Source organism: Ahaetulla prasina, chromosome 8 (assembly GCF_028640845.1).
Source record: "Ahaetulla prasina isolate Xishuangbanna chromosome 8, ASM2864084v1, whole genome shotgun sequence".
NCBI lineage: Eukaryota > Metazoa > Chordata > Lepidosauria > Squamata > Colubridae > Ahaetulla > Ahaetulla prasina.
The window spans coordinates 64,943,087-64,970,091 of NC_080546.1; the positions used below are offsets into that span (position 1 = coordinate 64,943,087).

General features: G+C 40.1%; 2 protein-coding genes across 3 annotated transcripts in view; both read left to right on the forward strand.

Moving 5' to 3' along the window:
- LOC131202800 (uncharacterized) overlaps nucleotides 1-14,082 on the forward strand; it is a 63,322-nt gene extending 49,240 nt beyond the window's left edge. Inside the window, exon 2 of the mRNA XM_058192158.1 lies at nucleotides 13,945-14,082. The gene's annotated coding sequence lies outside the window, so the exon portion shown is untranslated. The remainder of the gene's footprint in view (nucleotides 1-13,944) is intronic.
- The window catches only part of RAB28 (RAB28, member RAS oncogene family), a 319,728-nt gene that overhangs the window by 126,811 nt on the left and 165,912 nt on the right, over nucleotides 1-27,005 (forward strand). The gene's annotated exons all lie outside the window — the stretch shown is intronic.

The window sequence follows — 27,005 nt, forward strand, 5'->3', positions numbered from 1 at the left end:
GCGCACTTCAGGGGAGCCCCATGTAGAGAGCATTACAGTAATCCAGCGAGAGGTAGCAGGCGCGCGGTGACTGTGCATAAGGCATCCCGATCAAGGAAGGCGCAACTGCGAACCAGGTGAACCTGGTGGAAGGCCCTCCTGGAGACGGCCGTCAAATGGTCTTCAAGCGACAGCCGATCATCCAGAAGGACACCCAAGTTGCGCACCCTATCCTTTGGGGCCAGTAACTCGCCTCCAACAGCCAGCCGCGGCTGCAGCTGACTGAATCGGTGCCGGCATCCACAGCCACTCCGTCTTGGAGGATTAAGCTTGAGCCTGTTTCTCCCCATCAGACCCGTACAGCCTCCAAACACCGGGACAGCACTTCAACAACTTCATTGGGGTGGTCCGGGTGAAAAATACAGCTGGGTGTCGTCAGCGTACTGCTGGTATCTCACCCGAAACCACTGATGATCCCACCCAACGGCTTCTTGTAGATGTTGAACAGCAGGGGCGAGAAAATCGACCCCTGAGGCACCCCACAAGTGAGGCCCCTCGCGGTCGACCTCTGCCCCCTGTCAACACCGTCTGCGACGGTCAGAGAGATAGGAGGAGAACCACCGATATCGGTGCCTCCACTCCCAATCCCCAACCGGCGCAGCAAGATACCATGATCGATGGTATCGAGCGCGCTGAGAGGTCTAATAGGACCAGGGCAGAGGAATATCCCTGTCCTGGCCCTCAGAGATCATCCACCAATGCGACCAAAGCTGTCTCCGTGCTGTATCCGGGTCGGAAGCGGACTGGAGCAGGTCTAGATAGACATCTTCATCCAGGTGTTGGGGCAGCTGTCGCGCCACGGCACTCTCTACAACCGCAACAAAGCGAAGGTTGGAGACTGGGCGATAATTACCCAAAATAGCTGGGTCCAAGAGGGCTTCTTAAGGAGGGTCTCACCACCGCCTCTTTCAAGGCGGCAGGAAAACCCCATCCAACAAAGAAGCGTTGATAATCCTCTGGAGCCAGCCTCGTGTCACCGCCTGAGTGGCCAGTACCAGCCAGGAAGGCGGGTCCAGTAAACATCTCGCGCCGTGAAGCCTCCCCAACAACCTGCCCACGTCCTCGGGAGCCACAGGGTCAAACTCATCCCAAATGTGCTCAACAAGGCGTGCCTCCTCTCCCTCGCTTGGATCATCCCAAATTCGGTCCAGACCGTCCCTCAGCTGAGCGATTTTATCGTATAGATAACCACTAAACTCCTCGGCTCGTCCTGCAAGGTCATCCGCACCTCCTGATGTAGGAGAGGCGGGTCACCCAAACAGGGCGGCCGGGCGGTTATCTGCCGGCGCAATGAGGGTGGGCGTGGGCGCCTCGCTTCCCTCATTGCCACTAGGTAGGTCTAGTATAGGTCCTAACTAGTGTCCGATCAACCGGGCGACTGGACCTCCAGGTGCTCTCTAGGCGTCTTCTCCGGCGTTTCATCTCCCTCAGCCTCGGAGAACCAAGGGCGGGCGAGATCGCGGGTCAGAGGCCGCAAAGGCGCGACACGATCCAGGGCCCCAGCCGCGGCCTGCTCCCAGGCCACGACCAGTTCCTCAGTCGTGCCGTGGGCCAGATCCTCAGGGAATGGCCCAAGCTCCGTCTGGAACCTCTCAGGGTCCATCAGGCGCCTGGGACGGAACCACCGTATAGATTTTTAATCTTACCCCAAAATTTCCAAATCTTAGGGCAGGTCCACCACATGTGGTAAAATGTCCCTTGTTTGTGACCACACCTCCAGCAATCTGGGGACCTGTTCAAGAACATTCTGGCCAATCTCATTGGTAGCAGATGCCATCGGTAAAATATTTTGTAAATATTTTTATAAGATTTATAAAGAAGCTGACATCGTTAATTTGTAGTTTCTCTCTCATAATCTATCCCATTGATCCAAATGAATGTTATGTTCGAAATTTCTTGTCCAGCTAATCATTGTTTCTTTTACGGTTTCTTCTTCTTCCATTTTACATTTTAACAGGAAATTATATATTTTTGTGATCATTTTTTCCCCTGATCCTAGTAATATCTTATCGAGTTCCAATTATTCTCTGTATATGCCAAATTATTCCTTGTCTTTTTTATATTTTGTTCTGATCTGCAAATATGGCCACCAGTCAATTTTTATTCCTTGTTTTGTTAGATCCTGTTATGACTTTAAATTTCCAAGTTCATTTAATAGATCCGAGTATCTTACTATTTTATTTAAGTCCAGTACGTTGGGATAGATTATTTCCTCCATTGTTGATATCCAAACTTTAATATAGTGATTTTTCCTTATAATATCCCAAATATTGATCAAAGCATTTCGCACTAGATGTCTCTGGAAGTATGTATGCGTCTTTATTTTTCCTTCCCAAAGGAATGCATGCCATCCCAAGGTCATGCCCTTCCAATATTAATATTCTCTTATTTCTTAATTGAAGCCAATCTTTTAACCAAGTTATTGCTGCCACCTGATAATATAATTCACAATCAGGTAGGCCGAAGCCCTCTTTGGTTCTGGAGTCCTGCAGAAGTTTACATTTTATTCAGGCTTTTTTCCTCAGCCAAATAAATTTACCTATCATTTTATTTAAATGTTCAAAAAAAGGTTTCCCTAGTCTAATTGGTATCGATTGAAACAAATATAACAACTTAGGTAATACATTCATCTTTATTGTGGCTGTTCTACCTATTAAAGATAACTGTAATTTGGCCCAGATGTCTAAATCTTTTTGTATTGGTTGTGTTAATTTATCATAATTATCCTCTTTTATTGTAGAGCATTTTGCTGTAAGCTAAATTCCTAAATATTTCACCTTTTTAGCAGTTTGGATTCCCAAATTCATTTCCAATTCTTACTGTTGTCTTTTCTAAAGTTCTTCATTAACATTTTGATTTTTTCCTTGTTTATTTTGAGCCCTGCTACTTTACCAAATTCTTCAACTTCACTTATGAAGATGATTCCCGTCTCCAAAGGATCTTCCATGATAGACCAGATCATCTGTGAATGCTTGGACTTTATATTCCTCCTGTTTGACTTTCAAACCTTTTATTATTTGATATTTTGTAATTTGTATTAGTAATATCTCCAAAGATAATATAAATAATAGGGGTGACAGGGGACATCCCTAACTTACCCCTTAGTCATATTAATCTTCTCTGTCATTTCCCCATTCATTATTATTCTGGCCGATCGTTTCTTTCTTTCTTTTTTTTTAATTGAAAAAGTTTTACAACAATTAAATTTTTTTCCACTCCCCTCCCCCCTCCCCCACCTTCCCCCCTCCCTCCAAAACCCCCCTCCCGCCCCGACTTTCCGGAGCAAACACAAGGTATAGTTCAATAAACAAACAGTCATACATTAGATTTTTTAAAATCTAACACAATTATAATCCTTCTCTCTCACATAACCTGACTTCTTCCATTAAAATCAAAAACAACATCCTTCATTCAAAGGCAATCTGAAATTTCTTAATCTGATATCTATTTTGAATATAATCAATCCAGTTCTTTCAATATCCATTCTTCTATTGTGGGTAATTCTTTTTTCTTCCAATATTGTCCAATCAACAATCTTGCTGCTGTTATTAAATTCAAAATCAACTTAGTCTCAATCACTGTACACTGTTATTCCCAAAAGGAAAAATTGCGGTAGGAACTTTATCTTCTTCAGAACATTCTGCATAATCCACCAAATTCTTATCCAGAAAGACTTAATTTTCTTACAAGTCCACCATACATGAAAATATGTAGCATCATCATAATTACATCTCCAACATTTCACTTGCATATCTGGATACATACATGATAATTTCTTAGGATCTAAATGCCATCTATAAAACATCTTATAAAAATTTTCCCTTAAATTCTGCGCTTGCGTAAATTTAACATTTCTAACCCATTTTTTTCCCCATGTTTCCAACATTATTGGTTCTTGAATATTCTGTGCCCATTTTATCATACAATCCTTTATTAAATCTCTTTCAGAATCTATTTCTATCAACACAGTATACAATCTCTTTATATGTCCCTGGGTTTGATTTCTAATTTGTTTAACCAAATTTTCTTCATTTTGAATAATACCAATTTTCTGATCTTCTTTCCATCTAGCCTTTAACTGTCCATATTGAAACCAAGTATAATTCCTCCCTTCTTCTTTTAATGTATCCAAAGATTTTAGTTGTAAATTTCCCCTCTCATTATATAAAAGATCTTTATAAGTAATCATTTCTTGTTCCTGTTCTATATTTATATTCTGTACTGCGTGCCAAGGACTTGCCCATATAGGAATTTTATAATTTAACTTATAATAATATTTTTTCCAGACACGCAGAAGATAAATTCTTAACACATGATTCTTAAAAGCTTTATCTACTTTCTTATCATATAATAAATATGCATGCCAACCATATAAAAATCATAACCTTCTATATTCAAAATCCTTTCCTCTGTCAAATTAAACCAATCACTTATTACCGAAAGAACAACTGCTTCATAATACAGTTTTAAATTAGGCATTTTTAATCCTCCTCTTTCCCGTGTATCTTGCATTATTTTCATTTTGACTCTCGCTTTTTCCCCTTCCCATATAAATTTATTAATTCCAATATGCCATTCTTCCAAATTTTTGTCTTTCTTAATTATTGGTATCATCTGAAACAAGAACAAGAATTTAGGCAAAACATTTTTATAGCTGCTATTCTCCCCAACAAAGATAATTGTAATTTTTTCCAAGTATTCATTTCCTTCTGAATTTTTTTCCATAACACATCATAATTATTCTTATACAATTTTACATTTGATGAAAGAAAGACTCCTAAATATTTAACCTTTTTTACAATTTCAAATCCTGTTATTTCCTCTAGTTTTTCTTTCTGGTTCTTAATCATATTTTTGGTTAACACTTTTGTTTTATTTTGATTCATTTTAAACCCTGAGACCCTTCCATATTGATTAATTACTTCCAACAAATATATATTTGAATTTATAGGCTGAGTCAACATAACAACCAAATCGTCTGCAAATGCTCTGACTTTGTATTCATGTCTTCTAATTCTAATACCCTCTATCTCCCTTAACTCTCTTATCTTATCCAATAAAGGTTCCAAAGACAAAATAAACAATAAAGGTGATAAAGGACACCCCTGCCTTGTTACTTTCGCAATTTTAAAACTATCTGTCAAACTACCATTAATTATTATCTGAGCTGTTTGCTCTCCATAAATTGCCCTAAGTATTCGTATAAAACCATTTCCAAATTGCATTTTGTCTGTTAATTTAAATAAAAATTCCCAATGCAAACGATCAAAAGCTTTCTCTGCATCCAAAAATATAAATGCTGCCGGAATCTGATTTTTCTTTCCCAATTATTCCAATAAATTCACTATCTGCCTAACATTATTCCTCATTTGTCTCCCTTTTATAAAACCAGACTGGTCAGTATTTGCTTGGGTTCATTAGTTGGAACCTTGACAGGAAGAGATGGAAATATATTAGAAGAATGTAATAACTTGAGCTATCCAGGTACTACAGTATGAACTGTAATTTAACCAATTGTAGTAGTCTGAAAATACATGTTCCCAAATTATATGCTGTTATTTTTGGGAGGTACTATGGAGCTATAGAGAGCCAGTTTGGTCTAGTGGTTAAAGCATCAAGCTAGAAACCAGGAGACTGTAAGTTCTAGTCCCATGATTTAGGCATGAAAACTGGCTGTGTGACACTCTGAGCCCATGACGTCAGGCTTTGGTGACAAGCCAATTGATCGATGTGTGTTGCAATCAATGGATTAAAATTCAGAAACAGCAACAAAAAATAAGCAGATCCTGGACTTGTAGGAAAACGCTAGGAATAAAATAAAAATATGGAGCTGTCAGCCCCACCAAAGCTAACTTTTAATAAGACTGGCTCAGGGGTGAAATCCAAATTTTTCCCCTACCTGTTTTGTCGGTGTGGCTTGGTGGGCGTGGCAGGGGAAGGATATTGCAAAATCTCCATTCCCACCCCACTCCAGGGAAAGGATATTGCAAAATCTCCATTCCCACCCGACTCTGGGGCCAGCCAGAGGAGATATTTGCCGCTTCTCCGAACTACTCAAAATGTCCGCTACCGATTCTCCAGAACCTGTCAGGACCTGCTGGATTTCACCCCTGGACTGGCTATAATAACAGAGTCCTGAAGTAGCTCCTCCTTTTTATACTTCAGTGAATTAGGGAGGCATCTATCTGAGTTGCTTCTGAATGGTATGTTTTTAGATTTAAAAAAAAATCAACCTCTGTTGCCTAAGTAACAGTTCTTGCATATTTCCATCAAGGTCCTGTCGCTCATTTTGTGCATTGAGTGAGAACCTTGGAATGATTTGTTTGATAATCCTGTGTGTGTGTGTGTGTGTGTGTGTGTGTGTGTGTGTGTGTGTGTGCGTGCGTGTGCGCACGCGCGCACGGATGTGTGTGTTTTCCTGGCTATCCATGGAAGTTTTGGGTGTCTTCTCCAACACCAAAGTTCAAAAGCGGCAATGTTCTTTCCATTCTACTTCTTCAAAGTTCAATGTCCAAGGAATACCATGGTTTGCATTATTCAGATCTTTGTAGATGGACAAACATCTGAATATCTTTTCCAAGTTCTTCATGACTACTTTATCTGCAATGATGATTACTAGTTTCTTTATTGATAATAGGACAGAAATTATTCAGCACTTCAGAGTCAATTCTAAGGCCGGTTGCCATTAGTTTGGTCTTCTTTATATTTAACCTTACTTTTTCTTTCACTGCATTCCTTGCCTTTTGATCCTCAAGATTGCAGATCCTTTGTATTTCCAGCTAATGCTTCTCTTTAAAGCTCTTTAACTTTCCCCCCATTTCCGTTGGCTGGTGAGAGATGGAGATGATAGTGAAGCAACTACAGAGAAGCTAATTATGGTGACATCATGAAGAAAGAAAGAGGGTAGAACTACCTGTCAACATGGAAATGGACTTGGGAGCAGTATGAAGAATGAAGGTTAATGTCAGACTAGTTACTGGAGTAATTTATTTGTCTTTAATCTCATCACTTTGCATTTCTATGACTTTCATATTGCATGACTAGACTTTCCAACCCTGGCATCTGTTATACTCATGACATGTTATACTCATGAAATCCATGAAATATTCCCAATGTAGGCACCAGCCTCAAGTTCTCTAAGTAACATTATTAATTAGTTATTAAATAGCATAATAATGTATTTAGGAGGTACATAAGGAGTGGATCTCTATAACTGCTTGTGTTCTTGGAACATTTAGATTCAAAATAAATTGTGGTGAAATGATGCAGAGGCAGGGGTGAAATCCAGCAGGTTCTGACAGGTTCTGGAGAACTGGTAGTGGAAATTTTGAGTAGTTCAGAGAACTGGCAAATACTACCTCTGGCTGGCCCCAGAGTGGGGTGGGAATGGAGATTTTGCAATATCCTTCCCCCAGGAGTGGGGAGAGAATGGGGATTTTGCAATCTATCCTTCTGGAGTGCGGTGGGACTGGAGATTTTGCAGTATCCTTCCCCTGCCACACCCACCAAGCCACACCCACTAAGCCACACCATGCCCACCAAGCCACGCCCACGGAATATCTTTTCCAAGTTCATTTAATAGATCCGAGTATCTTACTATTTTATTTAAGTCCAGTACGTTGGGATAGATTATTTCCTCCATTGTTGATATCCAAACTTTAATATAGTGATTTTTCCTTATAATATCCCAAATATTGATCAAAGCATTTCGCACTAGATGTCTCTGGAAGTATGTATGCGTCTTTATTTTTCCTTCCCAAAGGAATGCATGCCATCCCAAGGTCATGCCCTTCCAATATTAATATTCTCTTATTTCTTAATTGAAGCCAATCTTTTAACCAAGTTATTGCTGCCACCTGATAATATAATTCACAATCAGGTAGGCCGAAGCCCTCTTTGGTTCTGGAGTCCTGCAGAAGTTTACATTTTATTCAGGCTTTTTTCCTCAGCCAAATAAATTTACCTATCATTTTATTTAAATGTTCAAAAAAAGGTTTCCCTAGTCTAATTGGTATCGATTGAAACAAATATAACAACTTAGGTAATACATTCATCTTTATTGTGGCTGTTCTACCTATTAAAGATAACTGTAATTTGGCCCAGATGTCTAAATCTTTTTGTATTGGTTGTGTTAATTTATCATAATTATCCTCTTTTATTGTAGAGCATTTTGCTGTAAGCTAAATTCCTAAATATTTCACCTTTTTAGCAGTTTGGATTCCCAAATTCATTTCCAATTCTTACTGTTGTCTTTTCTAAAGTTCTTCATTAACATTTTGATTTTTTCCTTGTTTATTTTGAGCCCTGCTACTTTACCAAATTCTTCAACTTCACTTATGAAGATGATTCCCGTCTCCAAAGGATCTTCCATGATAGACCAGATCATCTGTGAATGCTTGGACTTTATATTCCTCCTGTTTGACTTTCAAACCTTTTATTATTTGATTTTTTGTAATTTGTATTAGTAATATCTCCAAAGATAATATAAATAATAGGGGTGACAGGGACATCCTAACACCCTTAGTCATATTAATCTTCTCTGTCATTTCCCCATTCATTATTATTCTGGCCGATCGTTTCTTTCTTTCTTTTTTTTTAATTGAAAAAGTTTTACAACAATTAAATTTTTCCCACCCTCCCCTCCCCACCTTCCCCCTCCTCCAAAACCCCCTCCGCTTCCGGAGCAAACACAAGGTATAGTTCAATAAACAAACAGTCATACATTAAATTTTTAAAATCTAACACAATTATAATCTTCTCTCTCACATAACCTGACTTCTTCCATTAAAATCAAAACAACATCCTTCATTCAAAGGCAATCTGAAATTTCTTAATCTGATATCTATTTTGAATATAATCAATCCAGTTCTTCCATTCATTTAAAATATTTTTATAAGATTTATAAAGAAGCTGACATCGTTAATTTGTAGTTTCTCTCTCATAATCTATCCCATTGATCCAAATGAATGTTATGTTCGAAATTTCTTGTCCAGCTAATCATTGTTTCTTTTACGGTTTCTTCTTCTTCCATTTTACATTTTAACAGGAAATTATATATTTTTGTGATCATTTTTTCCCCTGATCCTAGTAATATCTTATCGAGTTCCAATTATTCTCTGTATATGCCAAATTATTCCTTGTCTTTTTTATATTTTGTTCTGATCTGCAAATATGGCCACCAGTCAATTTTTATTCCTTGTTTTGTTAGATCCTGTTATGACTTTAAATTTCCAAGTTCATTTAATAGATCCGAGTATCTTACTATTTTATTTAAGTCCAGTACGTTGGGATAGATTATTTCCTCCATTGTTGATATCCAAACTTTAATATAGTGATTTTTCCTTATAATATCCCAAATATTGATCAAAGCATTTCGCACTAGATGTCTCTGGAAGTATGTATGCGTCTTTATTTTTCCTTCCCAAAGGAATGCATGCCATCCCAAGGTCATGCCCTTCCAATATTAATATTCTCTTATTTCTTAATTGAAGCCAATCTTTTAACCAAGTTATTGCTGCCACCTGATAATATAATTCACAATCAGGTAGGCCGAAGCCCTCTTTGGTTCTGGAGTCCTGCAGAAGTTTACATTTTATTCAGGCTTTTTTCCTCAGCCAAATAAATTTACCTATCATTTTATTTAAATGTTCAAAAAAAGGTTTCCCTAGTCTAATTGGTATCGATTGAAACAAATATAACAACTTAGGTAATACATTCATCTTTATTGTGGCTGTTCTACCTATTAAAGATAACTGTAATTTGGCCCAGATGTCTAAATCTTTTTGTATTGGTTGTGTTAATTTATCATAATTATCCTCTTTTATTGTAGAGCATTTTGCTGTAAGCTAAATTCCTAAATATTTCACCTTTTTAGCAGTTTGGATTCCCAAATTCCTTTCCAATTCTTACTGTTGTCTTTTCTAAAGTTCTTCATTAACATTTTAATTTTTTCCTTGTTTATTTTGAGCCCTGCTACTTTACCAAATTCTTCAACTTCACTTATGAAGATGATTCCCGTCTCCAAAGGATCTTCCATGATAGACCAGATCATCTGTGAATGCTTGGACTTTATATTCCTCCTGTTTGACTTTCAAACCTTTTATTATTTGATTTTTTGTAATTTGTATTAGTAATATCTCCAAAGATAATATAAATAATAGGGGTGACAGGGGACATCCCTAACTTACCCCTTAGTCATATTAATCTTCTCTGTCATTTCCCCATTCATTATTATTCTGGCCGATCGTTTCTTTCTTTTTTTTTTTTAATTGAAAAAGTTTTACAACAATTAAATTTTTTCCCACCCTCCCCTCCCCACCTTCCCCTCCTCCAAAACCCCCTCCGCCCGACTTTCCGGAGCAAACACAAGGTATAGTTCAATAAACAAACAGTCATACATTAAATTTTTAAAATCTAACACAATTATAATCTTCTCTCTCACATAACCTGACTTCTTCCATTAAAATCAAAACAACATCCTTCATTCAAAGGCAATCTGAAATTTCTTAATCTGATATCTATTTTGAATATAATCAATCCAGTTCTTTCAATATCCATTCTTCTATTGTGGGTAATTCTTTTTTCTTCCAATATTGTCCAATCAACAGTCTTGCTGCTGTTATTAAGTTCAAAATCAACTTAGTCTCAATCACTGTACAGTCCGTTGTTATTCCCAAAAGGAAAAATTGCGGTAGGAACTTTATCTTCTTCTTCAGAACATTCTGCATAATCCACCAGATTCTTATCCAGAAAGACTTAATTTTCTTACAAGTCCACCATACATGAAAATATGTAGCATCATCACAATTACATCTCCAACATTTCGCTTGCATATCTGGATACATACATGATAATTTCTTAGGATCTAAATGCCATCTATAAAACATCTTATAAAAATTTTCCCTTAAATTCTGCGCTTGCGTAAATTTAACATTTCTAACCCAATTTTTTCCCCATGTTTCCAACATTATTGGTTCTTGAATATTCTGTGCCCATTTTATCATACAATCCTTTATTAAATCTCTTTCAGAATCTATTTCTATCAACACAGTATACAATCTCTTTATATGCCCCTGAGTTTGATTTCTAATTTGTTTAACCAGATTTTCTTCATTTTGAATGATACCAATTTTCTGATCTTCTTTCCATCTAGCCTTTAACTGTCCATATTGAAACCAAGTATAATTCCTCCCTTCTTCTTTTAATGTATCCAAAGATTTTAGTTGTAAATTTCCTCTCATTGTATAAAAGATCTTTATAAGTAATCATTTCTTGTTCCTGTTCTATATTTATATTCTCTACTGCATGCGAGGACTTGCCCATATGGGAATTTTATAATTTAACTTATAATAATATTTTTCCAGACACGCAGAAGAGAAATTCTCAACACATGATTCTTAAAAGCTTTATCTACTTTCTTATCATACAATAAATATGCATGCCAACCATATAATAAATCATAACCTTCTATATTCAAAATCCTTTCCTCCGTCAAATTAAACCAATCACTTATTACCGAAAGAACAACTGCTTCATAATACAGTTTTAAATTAGGCATTTTTAATCCTCCTCTTTCCCGTGTATCTTGCATTATTTTCATTTTGACTCTCGCTTTTTTCCCTTCCCATATAAATTTATTAATTCCAATCTGCCATTCTTCCAAATTTTTGTCTTTCTTAATTATTGGTATCATCTGAAACAATAACAAGAATTTAGGCAAAACATTCATTTTTATAGCTGCTATTTTCCCCAACAAAGATAATTGTAATTTTTTCCAAGTATTCATTTCCTTCTGAATTTTTTGCCATAACACATGATAATTATTCTTATACAATTTTACATTTGATGAAAGAAAGACTCCTAAATATTTAACCTTTTTTACAATTTCAAATCCTGTTATTTCCTCTAGTTTTTCTTTCTGGTTCTTAATCATATTTTTGGTTAACACTTTTGTTTTATTTTGATTCACTTTAAACCCTGAGACCCTTCCATATTGATTAATTACTTCCAACAAATATACACTCGAATTTATAGGCTGAGTCAACATAACAACCAAATCATCTGCAAATGCTCTGACTTTATATTCATATCTTCTAATTCTAATACCCTCTATCTCCCTTAACTCTCTTATCTTATCCAATAAAGGTTCCAAAGATAAAATAAACAATAAAGGTGATAAAGGACACCCCTGCCTTGTTACTTTCGCAATTTTAAAACTATCTGTCAAACTACCATTAATTATTATCTGAGCTGTTTGCTCTCCATAAATTGCCCTAAGTATTCGTATAAAACCATTTCCAAATTGCATTTTGTCTGTTAATTTAAATAAAAATTCCCAATGCAAACGATCAAAAGCTTTCTCTGCATCCAAAAATATAAACGCTGCCGGAATCTGATTTTTCTTTCCCAATTATTCCAATAAATTCACTATCTGCCTAACATTATTCCTCATTTGTCTCCCTTTTATAAAACCAGACTGGTCAGTATGAATCCTTTGTTGTACAATTTCCATTAACCTATTTGCCATTATTTTTGCAAAAATCTTATAATCATTATTCAAGAGTGAAATCGGTCTATAATTCCCAGGCTTAGTACAATCCTGATCCTCTTTTGGTATCAATGAAATAAAAGTAGTCCTCCATGATGGTGGCACTCCTCCTTCCATCAGTATCTGATTAAATAACTCCATAAGTGGACCAACTATCCCATCCTGTAACTTTTTATAATATATTGCTGTAAGTCCATCTGTGCCCAGGGATTTCCCTATTTTTAATTGCTTTATTACCAAAATAATTTCCTCAGAAGTTATAGGCCGATTCAACTCTTCCCTTTGTTCATTAGTTAAACCTTTAACCTTATATTCTTTCAAATATTTATCAATATCCATATTCAATATTGTATCTCTGGCATATAAATTTGTATAATATTCCAAGAAAGCTTTTTTAATTTTATCCTGTTGAAATCTCACTTTACCCTTGTATTCAATTCTTTCAATAGTATGTGCTTTCTGTCTTTTCCTTAACATATAAGCCAACCACCTCCCTGATTTATTGGTATTACAAAAAGTATTATGTTTAGCATATTGTATACTGGTTGCCACCTGATCTGCCATTAATATATTAAATTGACTCTGTAATATCTTTATCGCCTCATTAGTTTTTAAATCATGTGGATTATATACCAATAATTGTTGTTTCCTCTGAATTTCCTCTTCTAAATCCCTACGCTGTTTTTGTAATTTTCTCCTCTGTCTACTATTAATATATATCAAATTTCCTCTCATAAAGGCCTTGCTAGCGTCCACACCATTTCTATCAAGTTCCTTATCCAAATTATACTCAAAAATTCTTTCATTTGTTTTTACATTGATTTACATTATCCTCATATCTAAACAAATTTTCATTCATTCTCCATGATCTTCTTCCACCTTCATATTGCAACTCCATCCATACCGGACTATGATCAGTTAAACACCTTGGAAATATCTTTGTTTTCTTAACCCTAGAAAGCAAGTCATTGGTAATTAATATAAAATCAATACATGAAAAAATTGATGCCTATCCGAAAAATAAGTATAGTCTCTATCATCAAAATTCTGCCTTCTCCATATATCTTTCAACTCAAAATCTTCCATCAAATCAAAAAAAGATTTAGGCAGTTTTGCATGCGTAGGAATTTTCTTAGAAAGAGTTCTTTTATCTTTTCTAATATCCATTACACCATTCCAATCCCCTAATATAATAAATGTTTTATAGTCCCAAAGAGTCAATTTTTCATGTAACGGTTTATAAAATTTTTCTTGTTGTTGATTAGGTGCATATATGCCAATCACAAGTGTCTTTTTTCCTTCTAAAATCAATTCAATAGCAATATATCTTCCTTGAATGTCCGTTTCAATTAATTTAGCTGATATATTTTTCTTCAAATATATAACTATACCATTTTTCTTATTCGGAGCAGAAGAAACAAAATGTTTACCTAATTTCGAATTAATCAAATATTTCTGATCTGATAATTTTATATGTGTCTCTTGCAAACATATCACATCATTTTAAATTGTTTCAAATAATGGAATATTTTTCTTCTTTTCTGTGCTGAATTTAAACCATTAACATTCCATGTCAAAATTTATTTGCCATCACTGGCCTCTTGAAGCTTCTGAGCAATTAGCTGAAGACTCTCACTCTTGACTTGGCTCCTCCCACAGCTTCAGTAGTAGAATCCGTTCCTGTCTTTGAAGTCGTTCCTCTATCTCCTTACGCCTAATAGCTCCCTTGTCACTCTTTGTTCTTGAGATTGTTCTTGAGGTACTGATATCACAGGTGCAGTTTCAGCTTCCCACTCTGTTTCTCTTGAAGACTTTTATCCACTGTTTCTACATCCACTTTCAATACATTAAAAAGAAAATCTTTTGCTTTCAACTCAGTATCAATTCGATATCTCCTGCCTTGAAAAAATACTGTTAAGCCAATTGGAACCTCCCATCTGTATTGAATCTGATGCTTCTTAAGCTCTTGTGTAAAAAATCTAAAATCCCTTCTATCTTTTAACATTTTAGCAGGGATCTCTTTCAAAACCAACACCTCCTGTTCTCCTATTTGCAATTTCTTTTGGTATGTAGCTTGCAAAAGCTGATTTCTTATTGTAGAAGTCAAAAAATAAATTACAATGTCTCTTGGGAGCTTTTTCTGCCTTTCTACCCAAGAATTAACCCTGTATGCTTTATCCATTTGAAAATCAACTTCTCAAGGGTCCATTCCTAACATTTCAGCTAAGGCTTCTGATATAACTTTTTTAAGATCTTCTTTCTTCTGGTCCTGAAGACCCCTAATTCTCAAAGCCTTCTCCAACGCTTTATATTGCAATACCACCATATGGTCCTCATTTTTATCCACTTTATTTTGGAGCTGTCCGACTTTATTATCCAAATACTGATTTGCTTGACTAATTACTTCCACTTTATCCTCCATTACTTCCAAATTTTTTGCCAAACCTTGAAAAACCATCAATAAATCATCTCTAATTTTTTTATTAGTCTCTTTAATTTCTTCCCTAAATTGATCCTTCACACCATGAATATTATTCATAATTTCTTTAAATCGCTCTTCAGAAACTCTGTTCTGTTCCTTTAACATATCTTCTAAGTTAGTTTTAGACCCCCTTCTCGTCATGGGAGCTTTTGGTGGCTTAAAAGCCATTTTAATTTAAGTAAAGTCTCTAATTAGAATTGTAAAATCTCAAAGTCTCAAAAAGTCTCAAAAAGTCTCAAATTAAAGTTGTAAAATAAAAACTTTCACCTTGCCTTCTATGGAGAGCTTCTATTCAGCCAAAATCCACAAAGACGAACTTCGCTTTCTCTCACAAGCAGCTTGCAATCCACTTCCTCTCAGATGCCATTCTTTCCTTCACTAAATTAAAGTGAGAAAAAGTTTTCCCCTTTTTTAAAAGAAGTAGAAGTCAGCTCTCTTCTTGCTTCCCCAGTAATCGCTCACTTGTATTTGTCCCGTCTGCTTTTAGTTATTCAAAACGGAATCAATCGAGCAGAGGTGGGCGTCTTCCTCTTGTCCTGCCTAATTAGCAGGATCGAGCCGAGTCTGGAGTAGGGCTGGATTAAGCAGGCACCCCTCCAAGACTGTGCATAACAAAGCAGAGCCCCTGGGGCAATCTTCTGCTCTCCAGCCACTCTTCGCTATTCTCTTTCACCCAGAGAAAAGCTTTGAAGCTGGCTAACAGCTGTTATCCGCTGTTTCACCAGCTTTTACAGAATCTCAGTTCTCAGACATCTTCCGGGGAAGACGGAAGCCACCGGAAGCCCTGGCCGATTGTTTTGAATAGATTGTTCTAATCAAATCTGTAAATTTCTCCCCAAAATTCATAATTTCCAATTGGTTGTTAAGAAAGTTCCAGTTTAAATTGTCAAACACTTTCTGAGCATCCACAAAGATTAATGCCAACTGCTTATCCGGGTGGGCCTCATAATATTCTAATGTGTTCATGATCATCCATGTATTATTTTTTATATATCTATTTGGCAAAAATCCATTTTGATCCAAATCAATAATTTCATTTAAGATTTTTTTGGCCCTTTGAGCTATTGTTGTTATGAAAATTTTATAGTCCACATTAAGCAGTTAGATTGGCCGGTAGTTCCTGATTTGTTGTGTGTTTGTAGAGTCCTCTGGGATATGTATTATCAGTGCCTCCCTCCATGTCTGTGGTAGTTTAGATTGCCCTAGTGCTTCATTGTATAAAGTGAGCAACAACTTCCAGTAGCCCCTGTATCTCCTTATAGAACAGAGGGGATACCATCAGGTCCTGGTGTTTTATTATTTTTTTGTTTCTTCATTTCTGACATAGTAAGTCTGTTATTTAACATTTTATTCATTTCCTCTGGTACTATTGGAAGATTTTTATCTTTTAAATATTTTTTTATATCCTCCTCCTCTACTTTCCCCTGTGTATAGAGTGTTTCAAAATAATTTTGGGCTATTCTCTTTTTTTCTTCTAACAGATGGTGAATGTTCTCCTCTTTGTCCTGTAATTGTGTTATTAATCTTTTTTCCTTATCCTTTTTTAATTTATAGGCCAGCCATCTCCCTGGCTTATTGCCATGTTCAAAGTATATCTGCTTTGTTGTTTTTTGAGCCATTTCCTCCTGTGAAAGAATATTTATTTTATGTTTAGTCAGTTCTCTTTCCTCTCTAATTTTCTTATCCGGGGATGTCTGCATTTTACATTCTAATTCTTCCAATTTCTCTTGTAGTTCCAATTGTTGTTTCCTTTTTTCTCTGTTTCTCCTCACCCAGTATGCATTTGTTAGGCCTTTGGCATAAGCCTTGGTTGTGTCCCAAAGGTTCTGTAAAATCATGTCCTCATTTGAATTTTCCTTCAAGAAGGAATCCAGTTCTTTTCCCATCCATTCTATATACTTTTTTTCTTTTATAGCTTTTTGATTTATGGTCCATCCTCCTCTTGGTTTAGGTCTTCCTTTCCATTTTAATGTCAATGGACTATGATCTGCCCATATATTAGTTGCTATTTCTACTTCATCTATATATTTACTTAATTCCAAATCTGTCCAAATCATATCTATTCTTCATATCTATAACATGTGGGTTAGAATAAAAAGTATACTGTTTTTTTGTGTGGATTTCATTCTCTCCAGATACGTTTTAAGTTCAGCTCTTGCACCATATCAAAAAAAGTAGACACTAGTATCTTCCTCTGTTTTTAATTTTTCTTCCGCGATCTATAGTCTTGTTTTGGGTCTACAACCAAATTAAAGTCTCCCAATAAACAAATACTTTCACTTTCCAATTCCATTATTTTTTATGTAATTTATAATAGAATTCCCCCATCTAGTATTTGGCGCATAAATAGCTGCCAATATAATCTTTTTTGCCTGTTATCTCAATTAATAAAATTCTACCTTCCTTATCAGGGTAAATTTGTTTCAGTTGTAGCCAATCTTTAATATATATAACTACTCTCTTTTTTTGTGGTGCAAGAGCTGAGTGAAGTTTTCCTAATTTAGAGGCTTCTAATAAATGTCCTTGTTGTCTTTTGATATGAGTTTCTTGTAGGCATGTAATATCTGTATTGTGCTTTTGTAATTTAGATAGAATTTGTCTCCTTTTGGCTGGAGAATTTAAACCATTAATGTTAATCAAAATTAATTTAATTTCTTCGTCCATTTACCTTTTACTGACGGCCCTAATTTCTTTCCTTAAATTCGGTTCTGTTTGTGTCCTTGACCTTGTCCCTATTATTTCCTGTTGTTCTTTTTCAGTCTTCTTGTTGTGTCTCGTTCGCTTTCCCCGCAGCCGGGCCCCTCTTATCTCCTTCCAGACGCTGAGGAATGTCCTGGCATGCCTCCAGGCCCCAGCCCTGGCACCATGCCCAGACAGGCCGAGGAAGAAGAAGTGCTTCCAGCCCCCAGCCCTGGCTCCATGCCCAGGCAAACAGAGCAACTAGACCCCCTCCCCCTCCCCCACAGCATGTGAGCCTGAGGAAGGTCAATTACCAACAGCTGGAGCCTGGAGCGACCCTCGCTTCAGGAGAATTGATAGGCGGCGTCAACAGAAGGAAGGGAGGGGCAGGCCTGGATAAGTGCTGAGTCTTGGAGCCACACCCCATGGCCTATATAAAGGATCTGCTTTCTGGCATTCTCTGAGTCAGGCAAAGACTACCTTATATTGCTGAAGTCACTTCCTGGTCTCCTGCCTGCCTTGAGAACTTTGCTAGGACTTTGGCAGAGCTGCAGAGGCATGCCTGATTCGGATTTCCCTGACCCGGCCGTCAGCGGAGGAGTGGGACACGACACTTCTGTAATTCTGTTTCCAACCTCTTTTCTTCTTCCTGACTCTTTGTCCTGAAGACAGGATAAAACAAACAAACAAACAAACAAATAAATAAATAAATAAAATAATTACTCCGAATATAGATTATTTACCCCTATTTGCAATTAGATTTATTTATTTATATACAATATCTTATAATCATGTCACTTTTTTTAGCCCTAAAAAAACAGAATGAAAGGACAAAATAGAATTCACACAAGCATGTTAAAATTGTTCCTTTCTATAACTAAGGTTTCTCAGGATATTTGGAATAAAACAATTGCAGCTGTGTCGGAGCTCTAACATCATGCTTATTCACCCATTCAGCTTGAGCCAATGGGAAGTGTTTCCAGGCCACCAAGTACTGTACCTTCCCCAGATGTTTTCTAGAATCCAATATCTCTTTAACTTCCAAATGTTGTTCTCCTTCGATGAGTATGGGTACTGGAGGAGGTTCTTGGTCCGGATGGAGGGAAGAAACACGCTCGGGTTTTAGTAAGCTAACATGAAACACAGGATGAATACTCCGTAAGGTTTTTGGCAATTTTAAGTGCACCGTAACTGGGTTTACCATGCGTACAATAGGGAAAGGACCCACATATTTAGGCCCAAGTTTTTTTGACTTTTGGGTAGTCTGTAGGTACTTGGTGGAAAGGAAAATTTTATCTCCTACTTTGTAGTCCCTAGCCTGGACTCTTTTCTTATCAGCCTGTTTCTTATGGGTGCGGTGAGCCTTGTCTAGAGCCTTATGTGTTACCGTCCAGGTACTATGTAGCTGTTCAATCCAATCAGCTAATGAAAGAATTTGTGGTTTCTCCCGAGGCAACTCTGGGATGGGTACAAAATCTTGGCCTGAGGCTACCTTGAATGGGGTAAAGCCAGTACTGCTGTGAATGGAGTTGTTATAGGTGACCTCTGCGAAAGGCAGCGGGTCCACCCCGTTATCTTGCTGATAATTTTTGTAACATCTAAGGCAGTGGTAGTCAACCTTTTTACCACCCACCCACTTTTGTATCTCTCTTAGTAGTAAAATTTTCTAACTGCCCACCAGTTCCACAGTAATGCACTGTGTATCGTCGTCTACACAAGCCTCTCGCACAATGTGGATTGCGTTTGGGGGGGGACGCTGGCTACCAGCTCTGCTTGTCTGTTACAGCTGGGTGGTGTGGGGGAGGTGCACGAGCTATTCTGGGACGAGGCTCTTTTGTTTGCGGTCACACTATAGCGCCATTTAGTTTCACTTATGTAACGTGAACTAAACTTATGTGCGGGCGATACAAATAGTATATTTTCAGACATTTAAATTGTCACAGGGAATTTTATGAAAACCTAATGAAAATGTTTTTAAATAATGCTATGAAAATTTTTTAAAAAGTCAATTAAATTAAAAAAAAGGAAAGTGCTTCAGTATTGGACAAAACCCCACCCACCCACCATGAAAGCTGGAATGCCCACTAGTGGGCGGTACGGACCAGGTTGACTACCACTGATCTAAGGTATTGTTCCAATACCGAGTTAGTTCTTTCACAGGCCCAATTGGTCTGAGGATGGTGGGCGGAACTTAATTCCTGGGTGGAGCCTAACAACCCTAGGAACTCCTTCCAGAAATGGGAGGTGAACTGAACTCTATCTGAGATTATTCGCTCCGGAACCCAGGAGTCTTCCCCCGGAGACTTCTTCACTGATGCACATACAGGGCAGCTCGCCACATAGGCTTCTATGTCTTTCTTTAGAGCCGGCCACCAGAATTGTCATTGAACTAGATGCAATGTCTTTATGAATCCAAAATGCCCAGCGACTTTAGCATCATGGCTGTGTTTTAATATCACTCCCCTCAGGCTGCCTGGGACATACAACTTCACTCCCCCCCATGTGAGACCCTCACAAACTGTACACTCATTGGAGTGGGCTAAAAACCACTCATCAGTTTTTAACATTTCCTTCAACTGCTCAGTTAACTCACCGGATATGGTTAGGTCTCCTTTTGCTTGGGCCCGGGTGACTACTGGGGCCGCCAGCTGTTTCGAAGGGACAATTGGACGAATCACTTCCGCCCGAGCACTATTGTATTGAGGTAGTCTCGAGAGGCATCTGCCATAAAATTCTTCCCCCCAGGAAAGTAGCGCAGAGAGAAATGAAAGCAGTTAAAGTGTTCGGCCCAGCAGACTTACTTAGGTGACAACTTTCGGGGCGTTTTTAAGGCCTCTTAAGTTTTTGTGATCAGTCCACACCTCAGAAGGGTGCTTCGCCCCTTCCAGGAAATACCTCCACGTTAACAGTGCCCAACGAACTGCAAAAGCCTCCTTCTCCCAGATGGCCCATCTTCTCTCGGTTTTGGATAATTTCTGGGAGGTATAGGCACAGGGTTGCAAATTTCCCTCGGCATTGACTTGAAGTAACACTGCCCTGATGGCCACATTGCTGGTGTCGGCCTGAACAACAAACGGGGCCTCCATGTCGGGGTGTTTAAGGACCGGCTTGGCGGCAAACAGACATTTCAGTTTTTCAAAAGCCGCCTGATATTCCATAGTTTACTCGAGAGGCTGGAACGGTTTTGGCTTTGTTTCTCCTTTTGTTTTCAGTAGGTTAGTAATTGGTAAGGCAATCTTTGTGAACGAGGGGATGAACTGTCAACAGAAGTTAGCAAAACCCAGGAAGCTTTGTAGTTGTTTGTGGTTACGTGGAGGCGCCCATTCCAATACTGCCCGGACTTTCTCTGGGTCCATTTCTATCCCCTCATGCAATATACGGTACCCCAGATAGTCAATTTTAGTCTGGTGGAATTCGCATTTTGACAACTTTAGCATACAGCTCAGCGGCTCTAAGTTTTTTCAGGACAGATCTCATCAGTTTTACGTGGTCGTCCATGGTCCTGGCGTAAATAAGAATGTCATCTATGTAAACCAGGACCCCTTTGTAAAGGTACTCAAGCAGTACTTTGTTGATCAGTTGCATGAACACTGTTGGGGCCCCTTACAACCCAAAGGGGAGCATCGTAAACTGGTAACATTCCACCGGGCAATTGAAAGCAAATTTCCATTGTCAACTTCCTTAATCCAAACTCTATAATAAGCCTCCCGCAAGTCCAGTTTAGTAAAAATGTTCCGTTTGGCCAGGTGGGCTAGCATGTCTTTCATGAGGGGCAGTGGGTGTACATTTTCTACACAAATGGCATTTAGGTTCTTATAGTCAACCACCAGACGAAAAGACTCTTCTTTTCCCAGAATAGCACCAGGGCGGCTACTCGCGGCCTAGCCAGTTGGATGAAGCCACGGTTTTTATCAATAAAGTCTTGTAGCTCCCCCAACTCCTGGGGGGTCATGGGGTAGATATTTGGTTTAGGGAGCTTTACCCCCGGAAGGATTTCTATACTACAGTCTATAGGCCGATGTGGGAGGCAGCACATCTGACGCCTTCTCACTAAACACCTCCCAGAGGTCTCAGTACTCTTTTGGGATCTTTTTCTCCCCCTGTTCTATTGCGGCTGCCGCCGCCAACTCCCTCACTGCTTTGACCATGCAATAGGGGCTCCCCATTCTCTTCCCTTGCTGGTTATAGTGGATGCGCAGCTCCCTGTCTTCCAATTTACGTGCGGGTTTCATTTTTGAAGCCAGGTCAGTCGAAGCAGGAGGGTTCATTCCATGCCAGGGGCCACAATAAAGTTCAGAGTTTCTTGGTGATCACCCATGCTCATTTCAACTGGTTCGGTTAAAAAAATGTGCTGCTCCCCCACTACCGACCTGTCTAGCTGACAGAATGCTATGGGTCTTTTCATCGTTCTTAGTCTTAGACCCATCTTTTACACGATCTCAGGGCTGATGACACACCTTGTGAACCCCGAATCTAGAAGGGATAGCATCTTCCCGTGGGCCCCGGTAGATGGGACCTTTAATTCCATCTACTAATTCTGGGATGGTCTTGGGTCCTCCACCCTGACTTACCAGGAGGTCCTCTTCAGAATCATTTTCAGATTCACTGTCATCAGCATGGGTCAGAGTTCCCAACTCACCCTGTTTCAGGGGAGCAAACTCAAAGACTTCTATCCTTTTAGGGTGGTCTCGCAGGGTTTGGTGGGTGGTTTGTCAGCTCTCTTCCCTCCACCAGGGGTCACTTTGGGTCCAGGCTTAGTGAAACAATCAGCCACTCGGTGCCCCTCCTTTCCACATCTGAAACACGCAGTGGACTTTGGCTTGGAGCCCGCGGGTCCCCCAGTGGCCTTCAGAGCCCCCTTATGGGGTGAGGTTTGCTCCAGGTGCAACCTCTGTGGTAGCGATCTCTGACCAAATCAATCTCCATTCAGCAGCCAGCACATGCCAACTTTTCAGATCCTGAGGGGCCCCTCGGGAGTAGCAATCCTTGTAAACATCCTCATTGAGGCCATTCTTATAGCTTTCCAGCAGGGCTACTTCTGACCACCCTCTCATGTAGTGCACCAGCTCGCGGAACTCCTGGTGTACTCTGCCACTGATCTCCGCCCCTGGTGAATGGATTTCATTCTGATCCTCACCCTTCGCTCAGCTAATGGGTCCTCAAAGCGCGCTCTGAGGGCTGCCATAAACAGGTCATAATTTCTCATCAAAGGGGAATCTTCATTATGGTCCCACCATCCACTCAGCTGCCACCCCTTCCAGGGCCCTGTGATGCACCTCGTGTGCAGCATCTGAGGGGAAATCTTCCCCCAAGTCTTGCATATGGTTCCATAGTTGGGTTAAGAAGAATCCCATTCCTTTTGAATCTCCCCTGTATTTTACTGACAGCATGGGGATTTTGGGCTTCTTCCGCCTTTGTGGCAATGCCTGCCCAGTAGGGGGTCCCTGGATCGCTGTAGCCACTGAGGCCTGGGCTGTCTCTTCCCGGGCTTTGGCTCTCTCCTCTAAGCAAGCAGAAGCCTCAATTTCACCCCGGAGGCGTTCATCACCCTCCGCCAGCAGGCAACCCCTGGGCAGGTAATCCATACCTTTCACAGGCTCTTCGACTCTCACAAGCCTCTCTCGGTAGTTGTAAAGCCTGGGTGAGCAGGTGGTCTTCTTTTTGCTATTCCTGCCAAGCAGCCTCTGTGCCTCTGCGTCTGGTAGTTATTATTCCATTGGGGGTGGGGCTTCTCCAGATGCAGCAACCTCCTCACGCCCAGTGACCATTTGGCGCTCTTCAGCTTTTCCTCAAGTTGTAAATCAGCCATCCACTCTGATGCTTCCCAGCTGGGGCGTGACTGGGGGATAGCAGAACCAGCAGCCCCCATGTCCTCCTGGTCGCTGTCTTATTCAGACATCATTTGCTCAGCCCCCATGGTAGTTTTCCAGGATGGCTGTTATGCTCAAACCTTGCTTAATGTCAGGAATGCCTCCTTTCAGTACTCAAGAAAGAAAACGCCCGACTCCATTTTCATAGAAAAAGATACTTTTACTTAGTATGAACTGAATGCAATCAAAGAAAAGCAAGGTCTGAGGCAATAGGCACCAAAATCACATATAGGAAACATCCCCAAAACCCTCCCCCACAAGGGTCCAGTCAGGATTATCCAATCCACATTCCCCCAGGGGGTCATGTGGGGTTCAGCTTGAGCTGGTCCCATCCTTCTGGTATGCCCGGACGGTTGACCTTGAGTGGTTATCAGCACGCCTCCCAGCTGCAGAGAAAACGCTGAGGAAAAGTTTCTCCAATTTACTCCATGTTACCAGAAATCTCCACCAACTCTCTTCTCCCCTCCCAACAACCAAGACAGCTCCCCCCTCCCCAGTTACAATTGCAGCCGTAGCAATCAATCAATATAGAAGCAGAGGCTGACAGTTACCCTGGGAATTTCCCCTCTACAGAAACAACCTCTCCAAGGTCAGCTCTCGCCGTTACCAGCTTCCAAGCGCAGAAATTCGACCTGAGAAGACGGAGCTCCGTTTCATGGATTGCAAGACCGTGACATCACCCTGGAAGTCCTCCTTACAAGTCCATTCATTTGATTAGGGTCATTGAGGATGGAGGCTCTCTGGGTAACTCAGGCATGGGCAAGGTCCATTCCACTAGTGATTTGGAAAGGGGTTAGCCCAGTGCTGCTGTAGACCGTGTTGTTGTATGCTTCTTCCTCAAACGGTAGCAAATCAGATTGGAATTGTCTTGTTGATAATCCACATAATGTCTCAGGTACTGCTCCAACATTGCTGTCACTCGTTCCACAGCTCCATTGGTTTTTGGATGAAAAGCCAAGCTCAGTCCTTGAGAGGATCCAATGGATAGTAGGAACTCCTTCCAGAACTTTGCTGTGAATTGGACTCTGTGGTCAGAAATGGCGAGGCACTCCATGCAGTCTATAGATATGCTTGATGAACATTTGCACCAGTTTTTTATCTTGAGGGTAATCTGGAGCAAGCGATGAAATGAGCTTGCTTAGATAATAGATCTATCATTGTCCAAATGACAGTGTTCCCTCCACTCTTGGGTAGTTCAACTATAAAATCCATGGCGATCTCCCAGGGCTGGCTGTGGTCAGCTACCGGTTGGAGTAAACCAGGGTTTTTTTCTGGTCTTGTTTTCATGGCCGCACAAGTGGAGCAGCTTTTCACATAGTCCTCCAGGTCTGTTTTCATTTTTGAAATGAAACGTCCTCCACGTCTGCTTTCTCCCATATGGCCCATCGCCGTTTTTTGTGAGTTTTTCAGACATCTAGGCGCAAGGCTGCAGTTGGCCCTGAGGATTTTCTTGTAGAAGCACTGCGATGACTGCGACATCATTGGCATTGGCCTGCAGCACAAATGGCTGTTTGGAGTCAGGGTGTCCTAGGATTGGTTCCTTGGAAAATACCGTGTTTCCTCGAAATTTTTTTTTTGAACCCCGAAATAAGGACGAGAAGTTGGACATGTGCCTTATCTTTCAAGCTCCGTCGTGTTCCTTGTTTCTCGTGAGTTCAATAAAGTTTTTTTTATAATGTGTTTCCTGGACACAACAGTAATGAACGCGACAGAGTTTGAAAGGTAAGACTTGCATCCCGCTACTCGCCCTCCCCACCTGCCCCTTCCCAATTGCATCCCTAAAGGGGGCGGATAGCTAAGCAAGGGGCAGGAGCCCTTCCATGCCCAGCGAGGGGGCGAGAAGAGACAGCAAGGGGAGTCATGTCTTGCTCCACATGCCTCACTTCTACCCTGCCCCACTTGTCAGAAATGAAACTTTGTGAGACTGCGCTGCCGCCTCGTGGAGCAGGACTCTGCAAGACTTGTGCCAATGCACACACGAATGGCAGCACTGCCACGAGGTTTGACATATTGGCGCAGCCGCGAATGGCAGGACACTAGCTGTGCCTGTATGATGAAGCTCGTGGCGGTGCTGCTGTTCGTGCGTGCAATGGCATAACTAGTCTTGCAGAGTCCTGCTGTGTGAGGCAGTGGCGGTGGCGGGACACAACAGGGAAGGGAAGGCATGTTCTCCCCCTTGCCCCCCTCCCCCCCGGCCTCGCCTCCTCATCTCCTGTTTTTTGCATGGCAAGCAACCAGAGGAAATGGGACTGGCTGTGCACACATGTAAGTAGTTGGTGGGGGGCTTATTTTTGGGGGTGTTTATTTTATCGCATGCACTGAAAAACCCATTTGGGCTTATTATCCGGAGTGGTCTTAGTTTCGGGGAAACACGATAGTCCATTTAACTTTTCAAATGCCTGTTGACAGTCAATGGTCCAGTTTAAGGATTGGTTTGGCGGGGCTTTTGACTGATACCCATCATCTTTAATAGTTCTGTAAGTGGCAGAGCTATCTCAAGGAGTACGGGAATGAACTGCCAGTAAAAATTTGCAAAGCCTAAGAAGCTTTGAAGATGCTTGTGGGTGTGAGGGGGCTGCCAGTCCTGTACTGCCTTAACTTTTCCTGGTTTCATTTCAACCCCAAGTGTCAACCCCGTTTGACACTCGATAGCCTAGGTAGTCTAGATAGTCTTGTGGAACTCGCATTTTGACAGCTCAGCATAAAACTTAGCGGCTAGGAGTTTTCTCAAAACTTGCCATACTAGTTTGACGGGTTCCTCCATAGTTTCACTAAAGATAAGTATCGCAAAATACACTAGAACTCCTTTGTATAGGTACTTATGCAGCACCTTGTTAATGAGTTGACATGAATACTGCAGAGGCTTCCTGTAGTTGAAAAGGCATGACTTTAAACTGGAAGCTCCCTAATGGGCAATTGAATGGTGTTTTCCATTAATCACCCTCCTTGATCTGCAAACGGTAGTAGGCTTCTCTGAGGATTAGCTTGGTAAACACCTTTCCCTTTGGCAGGTGGTTGAGCCTGTCCTTCATGAGGGGGAGGGGATAGATGTTTTCCATGCACACAGCATTTTTTTTGTGGAAGTCAACGCAAAGCACTCCCCCGACTTTTTACTCTTTAAAAAGTATGGGGACTGCGACCTTAGATTTAGCAGGCTGGATAAATCCTCTTGCTAAGCTTGCATCAATGTATTTCCTCAATTCGCCCATCTCTTTAGGGGTCATAGAATACATTTTTGGCTTAGGCAGCTTTGCCCCTGGCACAAATTCTGTTGCGCAGTCTGTGGGTCGATGTGGGGACAGCACATTGCCTTTGTCTTCTCTGAAAACTCCTGCTAAATCTCTGTACTCTTTGGGTATTCTCAGGCAGCTGGGGAGCGCCTCCGTGG